Here is a 7212-nt window from a genome sequence, read left to right on the forward strand (position 1 = left end):
TGTAGATGTGTGTACATGCTTGCTTTGATTAAGTTTCTTGTGGAAACATCACATTCTACCACTGCAGTTCTACGGGACAGTGAAAACAATGTTTGTACCAGGAGCAATGCATGCTGCAAGGCAAGTGGGCTCAGTGGTTAAAAGTGTCTGCAGCCTGCAACACTTCCCACAGCTCCCATTGGCTAGATACAACAAATTGTGGAACTCAGTGTAAACAAACTCTCACAGAAGTGGGCTGTGCCCAAAAAAGCTTATGATACCATCTACATGTTTTGTTAGTCTTTAAAGTGCTACCAGACTATTTGTTGTTTTTTATGTTTATCTTGTACAGCTGTGGTCTCCAACCTTTTTAACCACAAGATGACTTTTTCAATTTAAGTGCAATGTAAGATCTACCTCAAACCCAAATACCTTTGCCCCACTTCCTTCCCGCCCCTTCTTTGAGGCCCTGCCCCTCCTCCACCCCTTCTCCAAGGCCTCATCCTGTTCACTCCATCCCCCTTTGTCTCCCATCCTCACTCACTGGCACCAGGCTGGAGTAGGGGATTGGGGTGCAGGCTCTGGTCTTCGGCCAAGGTGTTTGGTGTGTGGGAGGGCCTCCAGGTTTAGCCCAGGGTGGGGTTTTGGGGGTCCAGGAGGGGTTCCAGGATGCAAGCTCTGGGAAGGAGTTTGGGTGCAGGGGGACTCACATTTGGGGAAGAAGGTTGGGCATAGGAGGAGATTCAGGGCTGGGACAGGGGTTCAGGAAGCAGGCTCTGGCCGGTCACTGTTTAACTGAGATGGCTTCTGGATGGTAGAGCAGTAGGGTTAAGGCAAGCTTACTCCTGCCCTGACCCTGAACCCCTCCTGAAAACAGCTGGCATGTACAGCAATGGCTCTATAGTGCCTTGTGTTTCCCTTCATCTATAGGCACTGATCCCACAGCTGCTACTGGCCACAGTTCCCCATTACTGATCAGTGGGAGCTGCAGGCAAGGACAGCACGTGGAGACCGTCTGCTCTGCCCCTCTCAGGTGCTACAGGGACATGCCAGCCACTTTCAGGAGCAGCAATTACCACTGAGATAACTACTCCAGCCACGACAGGTTAGACATTTGAAAACTCACTACTCAAAGAATTACATTTAAGCATAAGAGAGAAATAAAAATCATGAAATGCACAGACCAGTCAAAAACCAAAAATAACCCACTTCGCAAGCAGTAAAAGAAGTAACAACAACCACCCACATATGTGTTGGGTCAGGAGATGAGAGTAAAGGACAGTGTGTGTTTGTGAGTGACAAGTGTGCATTGCCAAGCTCCCTCCATCCCCATCTCTCTGTGTGGAAATAGGGTACAGGAGTGGGGGGAGGAGGGACACCCTGACATCAGCATCCCCACTTCTCTCTCCCATACACTGCACAGCAAGCAGAAGGTTCCCAGGGGAGCAACTCCAAGGCAGAGGGCATGGACAGCAGGACTGTGGATGGAGGGGCAACTGAAGTGCCAGCGCTTGATAGCTTCCTGGCCAAACCAGTCAAGATCACCTGTCAGAGGCTCTAAGATCTACCAGTAGATCCCGATCAACTGGCTGATGACCACTGCTGTACAGACTAACTCGGCTACCCCCTGAAGCTCTTGTCTGCAGGTTACCCTGATGGGCCAAACATAACTCTAATGCCACTGGACTCAGCAAGCCAGTTAAAATGTGTTGATAGGCCAGATGTGGTCTGCGGACCATTGTGTGAGGACTCCTGATCTTTAGTATGTAAGAAAGAATGACAATAACATTCTAAGTCTGTCCATAGGAAATGCAGCATGATGAACAAATACAAAGCAGATATTGTGGTGTTCTTTTCAGAGATGTCAATGCAGTTTCCAAGTTCTAAGTTGAAAGGATAAACTATAGATGTTCCAACTATCTAGAGAATATAAGGAATTTGCAGAGCCAGATGTTAACATGCCAATAAAATATAGTGCAAACACAGAAAATCATCCCCAGGGAAGATCGTTCTGAGAACTGAAAATACACGATCAGATAATATATATGTACACCATACTAGGGCTGAAATGAGTAATTATTCAGCTGTAGAGGCTGGGCTCCAATCCACACAGTATATTAAACAAATAAAATGGCTACAATCAAATAATGTTTCACATCTGAGAAATAAGGTCATTATGAGTTAAGCATGAATGGAACTGGGGGAAGGATGTATAATCCAGAATCCTGGAAGTATTTCAGTGAACAATTTTGGGAAGGGGGGATATTTTATACCAACTCTGTAGTCGATGTGCAGATGCGTCAAAGATGATCAGGCACCTGTGAGGTACAAATGTCACATGATCAATCACCTGAAGTGAGAACAGAAATACACAAATATTATATCAAAACTCAAAATGCTCCTTTACTTCACGAGCATAAATGCCAATTTTGAAGATTGCCAAAACTCTTCTTTCACTGGTAAGAACTGACACAATGGATGCAACACCTTAGTCTTCAGACTGATGAATGAGTATTGCCAGTGTGTTGAACTCTCCCCAACAATGCTTTATGAAATTGACTATTTGGGTACAAATATGCGTAACTCAAAGATGCTTTGGTCAAAATACATGTAACCTATCAATTTTAATTTCTCAGTCTGCTAGATCTGTACATCTAATTTTTGTGTGTGCAGCATTCGTGTGTGTAAAATTAGATGTTTGGAGCATGGAATGGTTTATGGTTTTAAATGTGCAAATTAAAGCCATCAAGGGCATTTCCCTCAATATCTAGGTGATCAATGTAAACAACCCCTTTTGTACTTTTGTCTTAGCAGTGGTTTGTCTTAGGAAGTCATGTGGCCTCCCTAACTGGTAAGGCCTGACCAAGTAACTTTCCAGGGAAGGAGAGAATATAAAACAGAAAATTCCCACCTAAAAGGGAGGCTATTTAAGAGGCAAAGGTTTTCAGTTCTTAGTCTTTGGCTGGAATGGCACACCCCAGAGTATAACTAAAAACTCCCAGGGAAAAGGGGACTTCCCTGGTTTGGAGGCTTAGCTGCAATGAGAATAGTTTTAATGTGAGTTTGTAATTACAGGCAGTCCCCGGGTTACGTACAAGATAGGGACTGTAGGTTTGTTCTTAAGTTGAATTTGTATGTAAGTCAGAACTGGTACATATTGTAGGGGAAACTCTAGCCAAACATTTCTCCAGAGCTCAGTTTTATTCTCCCACACCTCACTTCCCTCAGTCCTTTATTCTCAAGTGGAGGTGTCTGCTGAGAAAAGCCGCTCCGCGTCTCCCTGGTCTGCTGAGGGGGGGCGCTAGCTTCGCATCTCCCTGGTCTGCTGGGGGGAAGCAGCTAGTGTGGGGTTGCCTCACCCCGTTTGTAAGTAGGGATACGATGTAAGTTGGATCCATGTAACCCGGGGACTGCCTGTAGTTAGTGATAAGTGTTAGAATTAACTATGCATTTTGTTATTTTAAATTTGTAATTCACTTTGCTCTGCCTGTTTTCCCTTGCAACCACTTAAATCCTACTGCTTGTACTTAATACATTCACTCATTTACTGTAAATAATTGTAAATAATTGTTACCTATGGGAGCAATCAGTGTGTACATCTTCCTTTCATTGTTAAAGAGGACTTACCAAAATAATTTATTTGAGGTTCTGATCTCATTTGGGGAGTGGTTTCTTTGGAAGCTGGGCCAAAACTCCATTTTCCTCAGACCTGAAATGTTTCACTATCTGTACCGTTCCTCTAGCGAGGGCGGTGATTTCAGCTCTGTGCTTTGGCTGGGGAAGACTAGTTGAGCTGTCCCAGCCGGACAGGGTAGTGAGAAGCCCCAGCAAGCAAGAAAGCAAGTATCAGTGTGTTTGGCAGCACACCGGGAAGCACTCCCCAGTTTGTCTGTGACCGTCCCCCATCACAGACAGTTGTTCCTCTTGTTCTCACTTCCCCGTTATTTATTTTTTGTATCATTGGAATGCTATAGCACAGAAAAATTACCTGTCAATTAAGGTCTAATGATTGTTGTAGATTTCTTCTGAGAAGAGTTTAATGCCAAATAAAATCATAATAAAAAGTCATTTAACTGCAATCAATTTGTGGCTGAAATTTTAATTTTTTGTGATATGTAATTTTAGCAATGAGACAAAGAAACCTCAAACTTCAAGATGACCTTTTAGCTTTAACTTGAATCCAATAGGTATAGTGGAGCTCTCCAAAAAGTGCCAATAGCTTATTCAGGCAGTCCCTCAATTGAGTCAGAAGTGTGATTCAGAAAACCCCCAAGGCATGAAGTTTCTCAGAAGTGAGGTTGGCGGGGGGGGGGGGGGGGCACTCATTTCTGAACAGGACCAATGTGTCCAGACATGTTAGAAAGAGGAGTCCCATATTAATGAAATGGTGTAGCTCTCTCAGAGAGGAACTACTGCAATGAGTTTCCCCATTTTTGTTATTAAGTTTCTTTGAAATATTCTCTTTTCTACACCTCTGCTGATATTTAGAATGGCCTTTTGAGCGGGTGTACCAATTGGTACCAATGGTGTACCAATAATGCTCTGATGGCAACATTAAGTTCTAACCAGATCGGGATGGGCAAGACAGCCGCCGTGGGCTGGACATCCTGCCCAGCTGGTGGATCCAGCTCGCAGCTGCCCTGCGCTCCCCCACCCCCATGCCAATCAAGACCTGGGCATGGGGAAGCATGTGAAGTCTCCTCCTCAGACTAGGGGCGTGCGGCAGCTAGAGAAAACTGCTGGCAACAGCTGGTGGTTCCCTCTGGTGCCGCGCGACCCTGGCAGAGTGGGGTGCAGAGACTTCATGCGCTCTCCACCCCAAGGCATGAAGTCTCCTCCCCCTACACCAAAGGGAACTGCCAGCTGTTCAAAACAGCTGGCAATTCTCTCTAAGTGCCAGAGGTGGGGGGCAAAGTCCTCACACACTCCCCCATCCCCTGGCCAATCAGGGTCTGTGGGCAGGGGAGCACAAGAAGTATCCTGGCCCCGCCCCACCCCACCCCTTCTGGGGCAGCCTGCGGACACTTCAGAAATTTCTGAAGTGGCCCCCCTTTAAAAATTATTGCCCACCCCTGAACTAGATAAAACTGAGGGACTTTCTTCTCTCCCCTTACCAAATAATATATTTGAATTAACTTTGACCTGGTAATAGTGTTCAGAATCTCTAATAAGGCTTTTGGCACACTCTGACATGACATTATCATAAGAAAACCAGAGAAATGTGGTGTACATGCAGCTACTATCAAGTGGATGCACAACTAGTTCAGAATAAAAACTCAGTAGTTATTAGTGCATGATTTGCTGATAAACTAGGAGGACACATCAAGTAGGGTCCTGCAGGGATCCCTTCAAAGCTTGGTACTATTCAGTATTTTCATTAGTGATTTGGATAATGCAGAAGATGTGTATGCTTACACAATTTGCTGATGAAATCAAACTACAGGGGGAGGGGAGAAAGTTGCAAGCACTTTGGAGTACAGGATTAGAATTCAAAGTGACCTTAAAAAATTGGAGAAATGGTCAGAAAACAAATGCCATTCAAAAAAGACAAGTGCAAAGTACTACACACAGGAGAACATCAAATGCACAATTAAAAATAAGAAGTAACTGACTGAGTAATACTGCAAAAAATAAGCTGGGGGTTACTGTGGTTTGCAAATGGAATGAGTCAACCCCATCATGCTGTTGCAAAAAAAGGGAAGTGTCATACTGAAATATAACAACAGAAATGTCATATGTAAGACATGGGAGGTAACTGCTCTGCTCTATGTGGCACTGGTGAAACCTTAGCTGGAATACTGTGACCTGTTTTGGGGCACCACATTTAAAGAAATATGTGGACAAATTAGCGATGGGCAACAAAAATAATTTTAGAAAGCCCGACCTATCAGGAAACATTAAAGAAAACTTGCAAAAAGACAAATGAGGAGGGACACAATAACAGCCTTCAAATACATAGAATAAGTTACAAAGAAGACGGGGAGCAACTGTTCTCCACATTCAGCAAGGGAGAAGAGGACACTAAAGACAAGAAGTAATTGGCTTAGTTTGTGGCAAGTAAGATTTGGGTTAGATATTAAGAAAAAGCTTTTAAAGGATTGTTAAGCACAAGTTATCTAGGGAGGCTGTGGAATCCCCTCCATTGTGGAAAAAGTTAGACAAACACCTGATAGAGGTGTCTGAGTATACTTATTCCTGTCTCCGTACAGGAGACTGGACTAGATCTCTTGAGATGCCTTCCACTCCCATATTTCTAGGAGAAACAGACTCAAGCCTAGTCTTAAACACCCCTTATACAGAATTCACACTTATTTCAATGGTATTTATGTATACTGCTTTTCATTCAATCTGAAAGAACTTAAATATCTCACGGTTTTATCAAATTGTCTCTTGATTTCTACATTATTATGGTAGTAGAGATTAAATTAGACACTTTTTACTGTGTTTTAGGAATAAAACTCTTTGGCCAGCACACAGAAAGTACCCACTCTAGCATTGCTACCTTTGGTAGACTATCAGACCTTGTGCTCATGTTGCTACAAGATACAATGTATTTTGATTAATATTTTGTTGTTGTTTAAGCTGTTTGTTAACCCTATCCCAAAATGAACATTTAGACATATTAGATATAGACAAAATGTGTAATTAAAGTGTGCATTAGGCTTGCTGTTTCTGCAGACTTCCTAAATTTCACAGTAATTTTTGTAGACTTGGAAAGCCTGCTCAATAATTAGAAGCAGCAAAAAAAAAAAAAAAAAAAAAAAAAAAAAGGCAGCAGCACAGGAGTTTAGGAATTAAGGGAAAAGACAGTGTGGAAAATTGCCTGGTAGCAAAGGATTCTGGGAGATTAAGAACATTTAAAGTATGCATCTGAGATATGCACACTTTATGAAATACGCATCGGTAGCATTCTGGCATTTCTTAAAACATTGACACCAATATCACTTTTATGAAAACTCTTCAAAAAACATGAGAAAAGGTGGCCCTTCACCAGTTTAAAGTTTTAAGGTTGTGACTAACACTACAGTTAAAATGCATCCATGTAAAGGAAAGCTACATTAATAAAACCTAAGTACTTACAAATATTTAAGACAAGTCAAATACATATCCAAATATTCAGAGTTAATACTCTTAAATACCTCAAAGAATATTTTGTGCCTATTTATTAGCAAGGTCTGCTAAACATATTATTATAAGTAGTGAAGTATGAGAATGCAGTTCAGAATGGAGAAA

Source organism: Pelodiscus sinensis, chromosome 1 (assembly GCF_052426305.1).
Source record: "Pelodiscus sinensis isolate ZL-2025 chromosome 1, ASM5242630v1, whole genome shotgun sequence".
Lineage (NCBI taxonomy): Eukaryota > Metazoa > Chordata > Testudines > Trionychidae > Pelodiscus > Pelodiscus sinensis.